The sequence below is a fragment of the Pseudopipra pipra genome, unplaced genomic scaffold (assembly GCF_036250125.1).
Source record: "Pseudopipra pipra isolate bDixPip1 unplaced genomic scaffold, bDixPip1.hap1 HAP1_SCAFFOLD_93, whole genome shotgun sequence".
In the NCBI taxonomy this organism is placed as follows: Eukaryota; Metazoa; Chordata; class Aves; order Passeriformes; family Pipridae; genus Pseudopipra; species Pseudopipra pipra.
The window spans coordinates 90,355-104,508 of NW_026991234.1; the positions used below are offsets into that span (position 1 = coordinate 90,355).

A 14,154-nucleotide genomic window follows, 5' to 3' on the forward strand; every position below is an offset into this window, starting at 1 on the left:
CCCAGGCAGTCAGAGCCTTTTTCTAACCCTGTTCCTTTCCCCAAGGCTCGTTTCTGTTCACTGTTTCCTGTCCCACAGCCTGTGCTTGCTCCCGTTACCACTGCTCCAACCTCCCACATTGGACATATTTTCTCTCCTGGTTCACTGTTTTTCCTAAATTCTTTTCCTGCTCTACCTTTCCCCAAGACAAAGTTAAAAATTAATAGGTTCAGCAAAGCAAAACTGATCCTACAAGAGTGATTTGGGGAATATTTATAAGCAAAAAACCCAAAGAAACAGGACAAGAATCCACTGACACAGCATGTGGATGCTGCTGGTGGGTCACTGGCAGCTGCAAAGAGTTTCCACATTTATTAAAACTCTCTCTAAACCCTGACATCAACAAATTCAAATTATTACCAGCCCCTGCACCCGGCATTTGCTCCATAGCGAAATATTCTCCAGGTAAGAACCCTCTGCCTGTGTTTGCAATGTAAGAACCAAAAGGATCATTTTTTCCCACCCAAACACTTGATTTTTGAATAAGGTTTAAGTGATGCAGCAGTTTTTTACTGTCCCCAACCCCCGAATTCCTCCTGCCCCAGTGTTACGACCTGCCCCAGGAAAAGGGGAGAGGGGGTAACTCAGGTTTTTATCAATAATTCCCTTGGGGTGGATTAGAGTGAAACGAAACTAAATAATCGGTGTCTGAAAACATATACTGGCAAGGTTTATTTTAACAATTCTGTATCAACAGGCATGCTAGCAGTTTGCTAGCATACAACAGCTGTTGTACAACAATGTGACACAGAGATAACCTTTGTGGGGGGGAAGAAAATGCATAGGGGAGAGAAAGGCAGGATAAGAGCAAGGGAGAGTAAGGGAAAGAAAAGCTGAGAGTGGACAGATGTATATAGTCACCGCCCACGGGGTCCAGCGATGCTTCCATGTCTGTCAGTTGAAGTGGTGGCCTTGATCTGCTGGGAGTGAAGGAGGGAAGCCCCCATACTCCAAGAAGTTATGGGTTATTATATCCATGGTTAGTGTCACGGGCCGTGCCTTGAGCCTCCAACATCTCCTAGGTCTGTGTGCTGAGTTTTTTGTGTCTCGCCTGGTTCCCGCCTTTCAAGATTAGCAGAGGGAGGGAGGGGCCTGATTGCTCAGCAGATGTATCAACAGTCAAAAGCCTGAAAGCTCAGCTCTTGCCTTTTCAGGGCTTCACACCCTCAGCAATGGAGGGAGGGAGGGGCCTAATTGCTCATCAGAGGTATCATGCAAGTCAAAAGCCTGCAAAAGTCTCCTAGAATACATAAATAATTAACCATTTCAGTCTCTGACACCCAGGCTACAGTTTAGGGCATTTTGGAGTGAAAAACAGGTGGAGTTGGAAAATGAGGAGAAAACAGATCCGCTGGGGAATAACAGAGGATCCTACCATGGAAAATACTCCCAAAGGCACAGGGTTTGGGGGAAAAAAGGACTTTTGTGTCCTAAAGAGCAGTTCAAAACTATTACATGCCACTAGAGTTGTGGCCTTTTTTTTTTTTGGCTGCCCAGGGAAGGGAAATGAATCCACAAGTGCACGTGGGAATTATTCAAAGGGTCTTTTCTGTAGTGACCAAAAGAGAGGGAATCCAACCAGTCAACAGGAATTTCTACTTTTTATCTGAAAATAAAAGAGTAATTCAGCCCTGACCTGAGGTGTCCCTGCAAGGAGACACCTGCGGGGGGGTCATTGGACCCCAAAGTGGGACCCACAGGCTGGGATGGAGGGGAAGGCCCGGGGGAGACAGAGTGGGATGTGGAGAGGAAGCTGCTTATTATTTCTCCTCTTAGGCTCACATCCTCCTTCCCCCTCACAAATTCTCTCTGGATATGGCACAGCAATCTTGGGAAGAGAGAACTAAGCTCAAATCCAAACTTGCTTCGTCCTGGTCCAGCCCAGCCCCCACTCCCCCAGTCTGGCCCACAACCACCACCCTGGTCCATCCGGCCTGGGAACCCAAGGGATCCTCTGCAATCCCATCAACGGAGCAGAATTCACTCTCCTCCCCTTGACTCACTACAGGGTAACAAGTGCCATCTCCCTGCCCACGACACACCAGATCTTGTGCCCAAGGCATCAGAAGTGGTGACAAAGCCTCGTTCAGCTCAGCCTTGGCTGCAGTTTACCCCCACTGTCAGGGCAGATGGAATGGGCCGTGAAGAGAGAGCACAGCTGGACCCGGCCCTGTGGGACACCCGGGCTCAGGAGGGCGATGCCAGCTCAGTCCTGCCCTGTCCCTGCTCCCGCTGACGCTGCGGCAGCACCTGGGGAGACAAGGGGGAGCTCAGGACCAGGCCCGGCCCCTCTGACTCTACAGCTGCTGCGGACCAGCTCCCGGTCGTGTCCCTGTCGTGACATGTAAGTGCCATCGCCTGGAAGCTCCTGGCCCAGGGCAGCTGCAGAACGGGCTCAGCCTCCCAAGGAGGAGGAACCAGCAGCCCCGAGGGTGCTCAGGATTGTGCCCGGCAGCCCCTGCCCAGGCACTTTGCAGCCCAGGAACACCTCCCTCCAGCCCAGGTGGCTCTAAGCTCGCTCCTAGCTAGCCGGGAACGCTGCCCTGCTGTAGGGCAGCCACATCTCTCCTCCCGAGAGGAACCGGACGAGGCAGCGCTGCTGCGGCAGCGGCTGCTTCCGAGCCCGCCGGGGGCTCAGCGAGGAGGAGGAGCCCGTGGGCAGCCGCTCCCTCAGCGGCCCCGGGGGAGGGGACCCGGGGGTCCGAGCCCGCCAGAGCCCGCTCCCCGCGGCGCCTCCCCGAGCCCCGGCAGGGCCGAGCGGGTCCCACCGCGCCGGGGCCGCGTCCGAGCTCCGCCGCCGCCTCAGCGAGTGCCCGCCCGCCCCTTGCACTTTGAACGAGATCCCACCTCCCTTTCCTCAAAGCCACGCGCTTTACGAGAAACAGCCCCGGCGATGTGCCCGGAGCCGCTGTTTCAGGAGTCACAGCCCTGGCGAGGTGCCCGGAGCCGCTGCTTTAGGAGTCACAGCCCTGGCGAGGTGCCCGGCCTGGCGGGACACCGGGGCAGCGCCGCTGCACTGAACCGGCTGGAGCTCCGTGAGAACCTGAGCTGAAGGGCCTGTGACCTGTGGATGAGTTCGGGATGGAGCAGAGTCCCCCCTGCAGCCCGGGGAGGAGCCCACGCCGGAGCGGGGGCTGCCCAAAGGAGGCCGTGACCCCGTGGGAAGCCCCTGCAGAGCCGTGGCAGCAAAGCCCTGGTGTCCAGGGCTGCCCCCCCGCCCGAGTTTGTTGGGTTTAATCCCGAACTCTGCAACAAACCCTCTGCCCCAGGGCAGCAACCGATCGGTGACAGAGCCCCAGAGCGGTGCCAGGAGTGACTTGGGGGCAGGGGGGACCCTCACAGGGACCCTCCAGCACCCCTCGCTGCCTACAAGGGGGAAAACGAGCGTTCCTGGCCGTGGGATCCAGGGCAGGAACCAGCCATTCCATGTTCCTCAGCTGTTCCATGTCCTGGGGCCATTCCATATCCCAGGGCCATTACCTATCCCTGAACTGTTCCATGTCCCAGGGCCATTCCCTGTCCCAGCTGCCCCCAACATGCTCCTAGTCACTCCCAGTATGACCCCAGTTACCCTCAGTATGCTCCCAGTTGCTCCCAATATGATCCCAGTTGCCCTCAGCATGGGCCAAGTTGCTCCCACTGTGATCCCAGTCTGATCCCAGTATCATCCCAGCCAATCCAAGTATGGTCCCAGTCTTCCCCCAGCATGGTCCCAGTGAATCCCAGTTGCCCCACTGTAGATCCAGTCGCTCACAGTTGCTCTCAGTTGCTGCCTGCATGGTCCCAGTTGCCCCCAGAGTGGTCTCAGTCATCCCCACCATGGTTACAGACAATCCCAGTGTACCCCAGTTGCCCTCAGCATGGTTGTAGTCATTCCCAGTCACTCCCAGTTACCCCAGGAAGGATTCAGTTTCCACCAGTATGATCCCACTGACTCCCAGACACTCCCAGTATATCCCATATGGCCTCCAGCATGCTCCCAGTTACTCCCAGTAGCCCTCATTTTGGTCCCAGTATGATTCCTGTATGATCCCTGTTGCCGCAGTTCTGGTCCCAGTGGGTCCCAGTGTGCTCTGATCCTGCTCCCAGCAGGTCCTGGTAGGTCCCAGTCCTGGTCTCCATGTGTCCTGGTGTCCCAGTCCATCCCAGGCCATCCCAGCCTGTCCCACTCCCTCCCCATCCCTTCCGGGGATCTGCCACCATTCCCGGATCCTGCCCCCAGAGCTGCCGACAGACGCTGCCCCCCAAAGATGCTGACAGGGGTTGGGAGGGCCATGTTGGGGTTCGTCATCCTGGGCTGGGGCCTGGCCTCCTCCTGCGGGAGAAGGTGAGGGGGGTCCCTGGGGTCATGTCCCCTCCGAAGCATGTGTGTCCCCCTTGGTGACCCCCCCATTCCAATGTCACTCCCTTCCCTCTCCCCACAGCGCTCCTGCCCCAGCTCCTGCTCCCCCCCGGGAGGGAGTTTTGGAGGAGCTCCCCATTTCCTTGACTCTGGGACTCCCTTGAATCCCCGTTCCTGGGCACTGGGACCCCCCTGCACTCACTTCCCTGGGAAACCCGTGACTGGGAAAGGGGATCTACAGGTGCCCTGGGATTTATAATCACCCCGAGGAAAGGGAGACAAGATGAGAAAGAGAGAGAAAGAGGATCGAGAATGAGAGAGAAGGAGGATCGGAGTCACAGCCACCAGTCCTGCTCCGCAGGGGTGGGGACCCGCACACGCAGCAAAAGCTGGAGCTTTTCTCCCCCCGGTGTCTCCCAAGGAACGACCCAGGAGCTTCCCTGGGAGGAGTTCGGGCGGGACACACCGGAGCTGTCCCTGGGAAGCTCTGGAACGCCCCGGTCGCAGTATCCAGGAGGGATGAGGAGGGTCTGCGGGGGGCATTGGGGGGCTGTCCGGGGAGGGCACTGGCACAGGGAGATCGCCCCCCGCCCCCGCGAGATCCGCTGATCCCGGCGCTTCCCCCGCTTTGGCCCCAAACCAGCGGGCTTAAGGCCGAGTTTAACCACAGGGACAAGGAGTTCAGCACAGCCCTGGCCGGAGGTCCCGCAGTTCGCGCACGTGGAGTGCCCCAAGGAGGAATCCGGGGGGATCGAGGGGCGGGTCCCAAAGGGGATCCAAGTGAATTCCCGGGAATTCCCCCGTCCCCTCCCCCCTTCCCCGCTCTCCCTCGGTCACTTTCACCTCCCCGTCTCCCAAACTGCGCCATCGGCGAGCGGTGAGAGCGGAGCAGCGCCATGGCTCCAGTGCTGGGTCCTGGGGCTCCTGGGAAACCCGGGGTGGGCGACGGAGGGTGGGACCCTCGGAAACGGTGAAATAGAAAATGAAATAAAATTTAGCTATTTAGCGATGTAAGTGTGACTTTGCAAAATGTAAAACTGCTTAAAAGTTTCTGCCCAAACTGTGGGCAATTGAGATAAAATAGCTTAGAGAATAGGGAAGGCTTTTTAGCACGTAGAGAGGGGTGGGGAACCTGAAACTGCTTGAAATGATAAAACTTTATGTAACTACTCTGTAATGGTAAGAATAGGAGGTAAAACTAAATGTCTATTTAGATAAGGCAGACTGTAAAAGAGTGTGTGTAAAGATAATTTTAAACTTGCTACTTTCAAACTGTACAAAAGGCTATGTTATTTCTTGGCTCAGGGGAGTGCACTGGGGAGAACACATGCCCCTTTGCATTCCCCGGCCGTAATAAAAGTGCTTTTCAGATTGTCCGAAGGTTTCTTTGAATCACCGGGACTCCCTGAACTTCCATTTCAGGGACCCCTCTGAACCCCCATTCCTGGGTATGGCATTTCCCTTCAACCTCCATTCCTGGCACCGGGACCCCCAGTGCCCCCTCCCACAGCATTGGGACCCCCCTAAGCCCCCTTATCCGGCACCAGGATCCCCTGAACCCCTATTCCCAGGTATGGGAATCCCCCTGAATGGGGATTCAGGGATTCCCGGGCACTGGGACCCCCTTGACCCTCATTTCTGGTCACTGGGACCCCCCTGAACCACCTTATCTGGAACCAGGACCACCTGAATGCCCATTCTCGTACACGGGGATCCTCTTTCACCCCATCCCTGGCCCAGGACGCCTCTGAACCATCTTATCCTGAACAAATACCCCTCTGCAATCCCTTTCCCAGCCATCCCGTCTCTCTCAGCCCCCTGATTCTCCCTTTTCCTTGACCCTGGGACACGCTGGACGCACAACTCTGCCTTTCCCAGCTCTCAGACCCCACTTTCCTCAACACTGCAGACCCCTGGAGACCCCTTTCCTGGGCACAGGGACCCCCTGAACCTCCATCACATCTCTCCCAATGCCCTCACCCGCCTTTCCTTGACCCTGGCAACCCCCTGCACCTCTTATTCAGCACCCAGACCTCCCTGAGCCCCCTTATCTGGGACTGGGACCCCCTGCATGCCCTTCTTGGGCACCAGGAGGCCCCTGCACCCCCATTCCCAGGCATGGAAACCGTCCTGAACCCCCATTCCTGCGCACTGGGATCCCCCTGAGCCTCCATTTGCAGGCATGTGGACCACCCTGCACCCCCTTATCCCTCACTGGGACCCCCATGGACCACCATTCCTGGGCACTGGGACCCCCCCAAACCCCCATTCCTGGCCATCTCACATTTCCCCACCCTGTGACCCCCCTTTCCTCCACACCGGGGACACTTGGATCCCTCTTTCATGGTGGAGCAGGATTGGGTGAGGATTCCAGATCAGGGCAGGATTCCAGAGTGGGATCAGGTGAAATTTTGGAGCAGGATCAGGGCTGGATTCTGGAGCAGGATCAGGCAGGATGGATGGCATGCGATTAGGATCAGATTCCAGAGTGGGATCAGGCAGGATTGGGGTGGGATGGATGGAGTGGGATCAGGTGGGATTCCAGAGCAGTTCCTCCTATCCCTGGGCTCTGCAGCTGGATCCATCCCACGGGATGGGGACAGGGACGTGGTGATTCTGTCCCCCTCTCCCATCCCGGCAGGAATCACTACCTGATCAATCCACGGTTACGGTTCCAGAGGTGCCAAAAATAAAAGCTATTCCTGTTGTCACTCCGGTTCTCCAGGGTTGTTTCTCTTTCATCCCCTCCAAGGGATCCCTCAGGAAAAGAACCTGTTGCGGTGGCTCCGCGTGTCGTGACACGGGCTCCGACAGAGCCACGAGCGGGAAGCGCCAGGAGGGGAGAACGGGAGGGACACGGAGGTTGGGGGATCTGGCAGGATGCTCTGTCCTGATAGGGCTGATCTGCCTTGGCCTGGAATCCCGTCAGAGAATCCAAATAACCCAAGCTGCCCGTGCTGAGCTCCCGCCGGTGCCAAGGGGCTGCTTTCAGGGTTGAATTGTGCTAAAACCAGCCTGGTTCACCCACTGCAAAGACACCCCCTTGCCTTTGGAAGCAGGCTTTGGCAGATAAGCTGCTGGCTGGCCTGGAGAACTGGGACTGGCAGGCCATCACTTTATAACTACAAAAACCCCCAGGCCAACTTTCATGTGGCAGATTCTTCCACAGACTGTCCCTGAGTGTGTGGATTGCCTCCTGTGGAGCAGGGATGCCTCTTCATGGTTACTCAGGGGTTAAGTTGTGTGGTGAGTTACAACAATCTCTACTTAATGATTGTTTCTTTTTGCCAGCTTTGATACAATTTGATATATTTGCTTTAATAGAATTCCTTAGATCCAGTGCACTATTTGATGCTCTATTATACTCTACTAGTAGGTTTTAGTGTTTACACAGTGTAGTAAATAATTCTGATTAAGATCTTTTAGCTGTTCACTCATCTCTTTATTTGTTCATTTGTCATAATAAATAATTCGTTCTATATAAATGGGGCTGATTTGCCATCATAAAAACCTGTAGGACAAAGTGATTCAATCACATCTCTATAATTCCTTTAACTTAACGCATTGACAAAGTCTGAGGCTGAGACTGAATCCAGCCATCCCCAGGCTCCTCTCTGAGAAGGAGTTCAGAAAGCCAGAGGATCCTTCCTGCACCTCCGTAGCTCAATGAAAAGGCTTCTCTAATTAACTTTATCTCAGCCTTCCACTCCCCACGACAGGGAGGTGAAAAGATGATCTTCCCATTTCCAGAGTCAAGTGGTCACTGTTTGTTCTCCTTCTTTCCATAACATCACTGCCCATGAGTTGGTGTATGACAATGGTGCTCCCCATACAAACCTCCACCCCATGGATTGGGTGCACTGGACTTCACCTGGATCTACAGGGCACTGCTCCTTATTTGAACCCCTATGGATTCTCTCAGATATGGATAACTTTCTCCAAGGTGTTCCACCTGCTCGGGTGCACTATTAGATCATCCTTGAGAGAACACCTTCCCCTCACACTTGACAGGAGTCACCTCCAGAGACTGAGAGTTTCTGTCCTCTCCCCAATCCCCTGGTCAATGCCAGCATCCCTGGACAGGGATCCCAGTTGTCTGGCTTCTCTCCCACCTAGTTCCACACCCTGGGCCGTGTTATCCCAGCCCTGGAGCAACCAGGTCACCAGGGGCTCTCCCAGCTGGAGGCTGAAATCTTTTCTCATATCTCACAGCTCAGCCAGGGATGGGGATTGGGTGATAATCTCTGGCCCTGGCCCTTCCTCCTGTTCTGAGGGCCCTGCATCCCCTTCATCCCTCACTAAGGGAACTGAGTTGGTCTTGGATTTCTTCTTCTGTAGAGCAGCAACTGCTCCTGGCACAGGTTGCTCCTTTGGTTCAGCTGCAGTTTGAGTGGCCAAGGTGCCTGCTGGTCTCCTTTCCTCCTCCTCCCCCTGAGGGTTCTGTCTAGCACTGAACTGTGTCTGGTAAAGAGTAGCCAGGGCCCAGCACACTGCAGAAGTTGCTCTTCTCTGGAGTTGCCACAGCATTCTTGCAAATACTGTCACTTTAACAGAGTCCTGTAGTTGTTCAGGGGTGAATTTCCCCCCAGACTGGCCAATTTTCTCCCCCTTTCCATGTCATTCATGACTATTCCCCCCTCGGGGCAGATCTCTGAATGACCTTCCTGGAAATACCTTTTGTAACTCTAAACATGGTGTGGACCCCACTGAGGAGACCTGGCAGATATAACAAGAACATGCTTTCCTTAACATCCAAAGGGAATTCCAAAGTCCCAAAAGCTGTTGTAACAGGCCTGAAGGAGGAAAAAGGTGTGAAAGGCTGGGGAAAATCACCTTCCCCTGTTCCCCCCACAGACTGGGTACGATTATTATGAATTCTCAGAGGCAGCACCCAAGGCCAGGGCAGGAGAGCAACACTGAACACACATCCCAAATGACCCTCATTGCCCTTGGTGTTTTTATGTCATAAACTCATATCCCACACTACAGCAACAAACAATGCGGATCCCTCTCCCTGCTCTGCAAAAGAGCACCATGAGGAGCACATATGGGAATATCTACAGGGCTGGGCACCACAGCCACCTGGACAGACCAAGCAACATAGTGACCAGTGGCTCTGTACCTAATACACAAATGCTTAGATAAATTTGTTTCCAACCTGCTCTAAAGTCTTGAGATTCACCCCCAAAAGTGAGTCTCCAAAAATAATTTTTGGGCCGATAGCAAAGAAAACGACTGAGTCACTCTTATGTTAAGGATGGGTTTACATCACCTTTACCAAATCCCATGATGGCAGTGATCACTGAGGACATGGTCATTTGTAAAATAGAGCTCAATCACTGTAAAATTTTAAAAGTTTCCCAAATTTCCAGTTAGTGCAATGAAATAGTAAAAAATTCAATTGCTAGTGATCTCTTAGTTTGCTCTTTAGGCTTTTGCCTCCTTAATTGTCAGCATTTATTTCACTGACACCATCTTTTCATGTTGGTGAAGTCAATGAAAAAAATGGATTTCTAAAGAATTATGAGATGAAAGGCATGAAGATCTACTTAGGGAAAGAAACTGAATACTCAATTAAAACAAAGATGACATAACGCAAGAGAAACTGCAGGGAGCTTCTCACCTCCAAAACTTTTTCCAAAACCTTCTGGAAGATGAAGACATAGCAGAAGAAATGCAGAACTCTGTGGGAACATCCCCACACACCCGCACTCCTGGAGCTCTGCCATGGCCACACCAGGTCCTTGCACCGTTGCTTTGGGTGGTTCCTTCTTTGCCAACCACCCTCACAGCTCAATCCTGCACCAGTTACCAGCTTGTGTTCTGCCTTTCCTGCCTCCCAGAAATCTCCCTGTCCAAGTGTGAGGGCCTGAAACTGCAGCTGCTCTCCCCGCTTAGTTCTCAGTTGGTGCCGGGACACAGGGACAGGTGGGCTCAGGTCCCTGGGACAAGGGGCCCCAAGCCCTGCAGCTCCATCAGGGATGAACTTGGCTCAACTTTGCTCTCCTGCTTACCCCTCGTGCTGGGTTTGCCCGGAATTAGAGGAGAACAGTGGAAGGTTGTGCTGGGAGTCACCGACCCAGTGGGCAGGAGCATGTGGAAGGGAAACCCTCCAAGGCATCGGCTCCCAGTTAATCCTTAAACATTCTTTCCACCATCTCCTTTCTCTGGGCAGAGCTTCCTGGCCCTGCTGAGCAACAAAGTACTCTGCTCCTCCTCTCTGCCTCAGTCCCTTGCACCCAGTCCCTGATGTCCTGAGCCAAGAGAGCAGCAGATGTTCCAGGTGCCCCATGTACAGCTCTGCTCCTCCCTTCCCAAAGCCTCACATCTCACAGCTGCCCTAAGAAGTCAAAAGAAGAGGGGCAGCTGGACCAGAGATTCCTTCCAGTTTCCTAAGAGCAACTCAGCTGCAATCCCAAGTGCAGAGCAGAGCAGAGCAGAGGGCACCCTGTTTGACACAGCAGGCCCTCATTGCTGCCTGCAGTGGGCACCCACTCTTTCTGCATTGGTAACACAAAGCTGAAAAATCCTGTGCTGTGTGGCTTGGCCGAGATCTGTCCCCTCCCTCTTCCTTGCTTTAGAGCTTTTCCTGCCTCAAACACCATGTTCAGCTGCTGCACAAAAAGGTGTGTCGCCTGTGAGCCTTGTGTGCCACTGAGCAGACCTGGGCACATCATCTCTTGGGACACCCACAGGAAACCCAAGTGCCACTGGAAACTTCCTTGCCCAGGACTGCATCTGAATCCAGGGTGGGATTCACACGGCTGCCTGTGTTCAGCCAGGAATTTCACTCCAAGTCAGCCAGAGATACAGGATGTGGCACAGTTGCCTCCATGGTGCCATATCCCCTGAATTTAGACACCTGTGCAGGTCAAGCAGATACAATACACATCCCAACAGTGCCCTGGGCCTCTCCAGACTGGCATATGAAGGCTGAGCAAGGTATTGGTATTTTCGTCAGGACCTGTAGTGATACAACAAGGAGGAATGGCTTTGAACTGAAAGGGAGTAGGTTTAGATTAGAGGTTAGGAAGAAGTTCTTCCCTCTGAGGGTGGTCAGGCCCTGGCCCAGGTTGCCCAGAGAAGCTGTGGCTGCCCCATCCAAGTGGCCAAGTGTCCAAGGCCACGTTGGATGGGGCTTGGAGCAGCCTGGCCTAGTGGGAGGTGTCCCTGCCCATGGCAGAGGGGTGGAACTGGATGGGTTTTAGGGTCCCTTCCAAGCCAATCCATTCTATGATTCTATCCCAGCAGGTGGAACTACATTTCCCAGGATGCCTCATCCAGCATCCTTCCTGTAACCTGACTCCTACATCGCTCCTCTTCTTTATTATTATGAGAAGTACAGAACATTACATGTAACGGTACATCTTAAACTTTATAAACCCCCTTTAACAATCACTACTGCGTCACAGTGATTCAGCTCACCACCTACCTTGGTCTTTCAACAAACTTATTTATTTGAACTTTTATCTGTAATCCTTGAAATTTGCTTGACATAAATTTGAACTTTTATTTCCTAAGGGTTTGTGTGTATTTGGGATAAACAATAACTTTATTAACCTGAGGGTTTTTGCATAACCGGGCAGAACATCTATTCCCACTTCCCCAAGGGCCTGCATGTAATTGGTAACCAGGAGAAATTCAACTCCATTTCTAGAAAAGGGCCCTTAGAGAACAAGTGTTGTGATGCAAGTGCAATTTGTTCAAAGCACATGAAGCACGAAGTATCTCTAAGTCTACGTACATACATGTTCACACAGCTTCTCTCATTCATACAGTTTTTTCATTCATACAGAAATGGCCACTTCAGTCATTCTCACTTCACACCCAGCAATCCAGGTCCAAAGAGAGACTGAGGGAATCCTCATCTTTTTCATCTCTCCCCTTCCAGACTGAGACAAAAACTGAGCACTGCAGCTGCTCAGAGCATTTCCATGGATTTAACACTGAGGTGTCCTCTCCATGGGGATCCTAGGCAGCACAGAGATACTATGGGAGAGCTGTGCCCTTCTGGAGGACACACTGCAGCCTTGCAGGACAGCCCAGAAAACAGTTGCATGTCCTGAAGTTGCCTGGGAGGGGATTTGGGCACTTGGCTCCCACAGACACATCCCCACAGCAGGACCCAAAGGGTTTGTGTCTGGACAGGAACCTGACACCCCCAATCCCCCACACTAGCTCAGAAAATCCAAGGGTGAGAACAAGGAGAGCCCAGGCAGCAGGGGATGGCAGTGAAATGCCACAGTGCTGCTGCCAAGGGAGAGGGGACACACAGAGACAGATGGAAATAGGGGCTTGTCCTTCCCTGGCCTCTGGCTGCTGCAGGACAATGCCCACCTGAGCCTCCATGGTCCTGAGGACACAGGCTCTGTTTAGGCTGGGAAAGGAGCCCAGGGAGGAGCTGCTCAGGGGAAGGTGTCTGTGCCACAGGGACAGCAGGGAGGTGCCCACATCCTCCTGCCCAGCATTTCTGGCAGCAGCTCCCTCTCACTCCCTGCCTGTCTCTGTGTGAGGAGCTGTTCCTGCCAGCAGTCCCTCCCTGTGCCCAGCTCAGCTCCTCGCCAGTACTCACAGGGTCATCCCCACCCCACTGCCCAGGGGCAGCTCTGTGTGTCCAGGGGCTGAAGAGCAGATCCCAGACAACCTGATGTGGCTGGGAAGGGGAAGGTGTTCTGAGTGGATGTGCTTCCTGAGAAGAGCCCTTGGGAAATGGCACAAAGTAGAGCTGAAGCCCTGACCCTGCAGCTGAAGGACCCATCCCTGCCCTGCCCATCCCTGCCCTGCTCATCCCTGCCTTGCCATGAGGGGTCACTCCTTCCACCCACACCTTCTCCCTGCAAGGCCGTGGGAGCTCCTTGGCTGGGTTGAGAGCTTAACCTGGCAGGCAGCAGAGTCCCTGCCCCAGCACACAGAGCCCTGGGGGGCAGGACCCTGCTCTGCAGGACAGCCCTGGGCACTCCTGGCTGCACCCCCACCTTCCCATCCCACAGCCACCTGTGGGACAAGGTGCCCTGTCCCTCTGATGGGGCAGCAGGAAAGTCCTAGTCTGGAGCATGTTCTGCTGCACATCAGGAAATCCAGGAGAGCCATCCTGACAGGTCCTGTCACTGGTGGTATTTGGCAGGTGTAGGAGACACTTCCAGGAACTCACCTGCATTGCTCTGCAGCCAGAGACTTACCGTGTGTCCTAGTTAGAACAGCTGGGAGAAGTTCATCACTGTGTGGGTGTAACCCAAACAGAGGGTCTATTCTACACCCTCCATGCCATTTCCCAGAAACTGTTAACAATAGACCATTTGCAGCAGCTGCCCAGAGCACACCTGACCCCTCAGGCTATAAGCTGGGTGTTAAGAGGCCTGTGAGATCGGAGGATGTTCCTATCCTCACACCCATTGTGGAACTCCCCGCCCTGAGGGTACTGGGCATTCCGGCCTGAACCTGAAGGTATATGATCTTGGGGTCTTGGGACTTCTGGTACCACTCGTGGGATCCAGAGAAGGACCAGAACCTCAACTGGACTGCGACCACTACTCTCAACCAGACTGAGACCACCACTCTCAACCAGACTGAGACCACCACTCTCGACCAGACTGCAACTGTCACTTGCACCAACAGGTTTTTCTCCTCTCCTTTTAGTTTTGGACTCAGGGGAGCATGTGGGGCTCAGCACGGGAGCCAACAAACAACATTCTGAATTCAAAGCACAGCACTGGACCAGCTTCTAGGAAGAAAATTAACACTATCTCAGCCAAGACCAGGACAGTGTCCACCCC

General features: G+C 53.9%; 1 long non-coding RNA gene across 1 annotated transcript; it reads right to left on the minus strand.

Moving 5' to 3' along the window:
* Positions 1-686: 686 nt before the first annotated feature.
* Positions 687-5,165, minus strand: LOC135408959 (uncharacterized). Its single transcript, XR_010427955.1, has 2 exons — positions 2,887-5,165; positions 687-2,289 (listed from the first exon to the last, which is right to left on the minus strand). It is a non-coding gene; the product is annotated as an uncharacterized LOC135408959 (long non-coding RNA).
* Between the last annotated feature and the right edge of the window lie 8,989 nt (positions 5,166-14,154).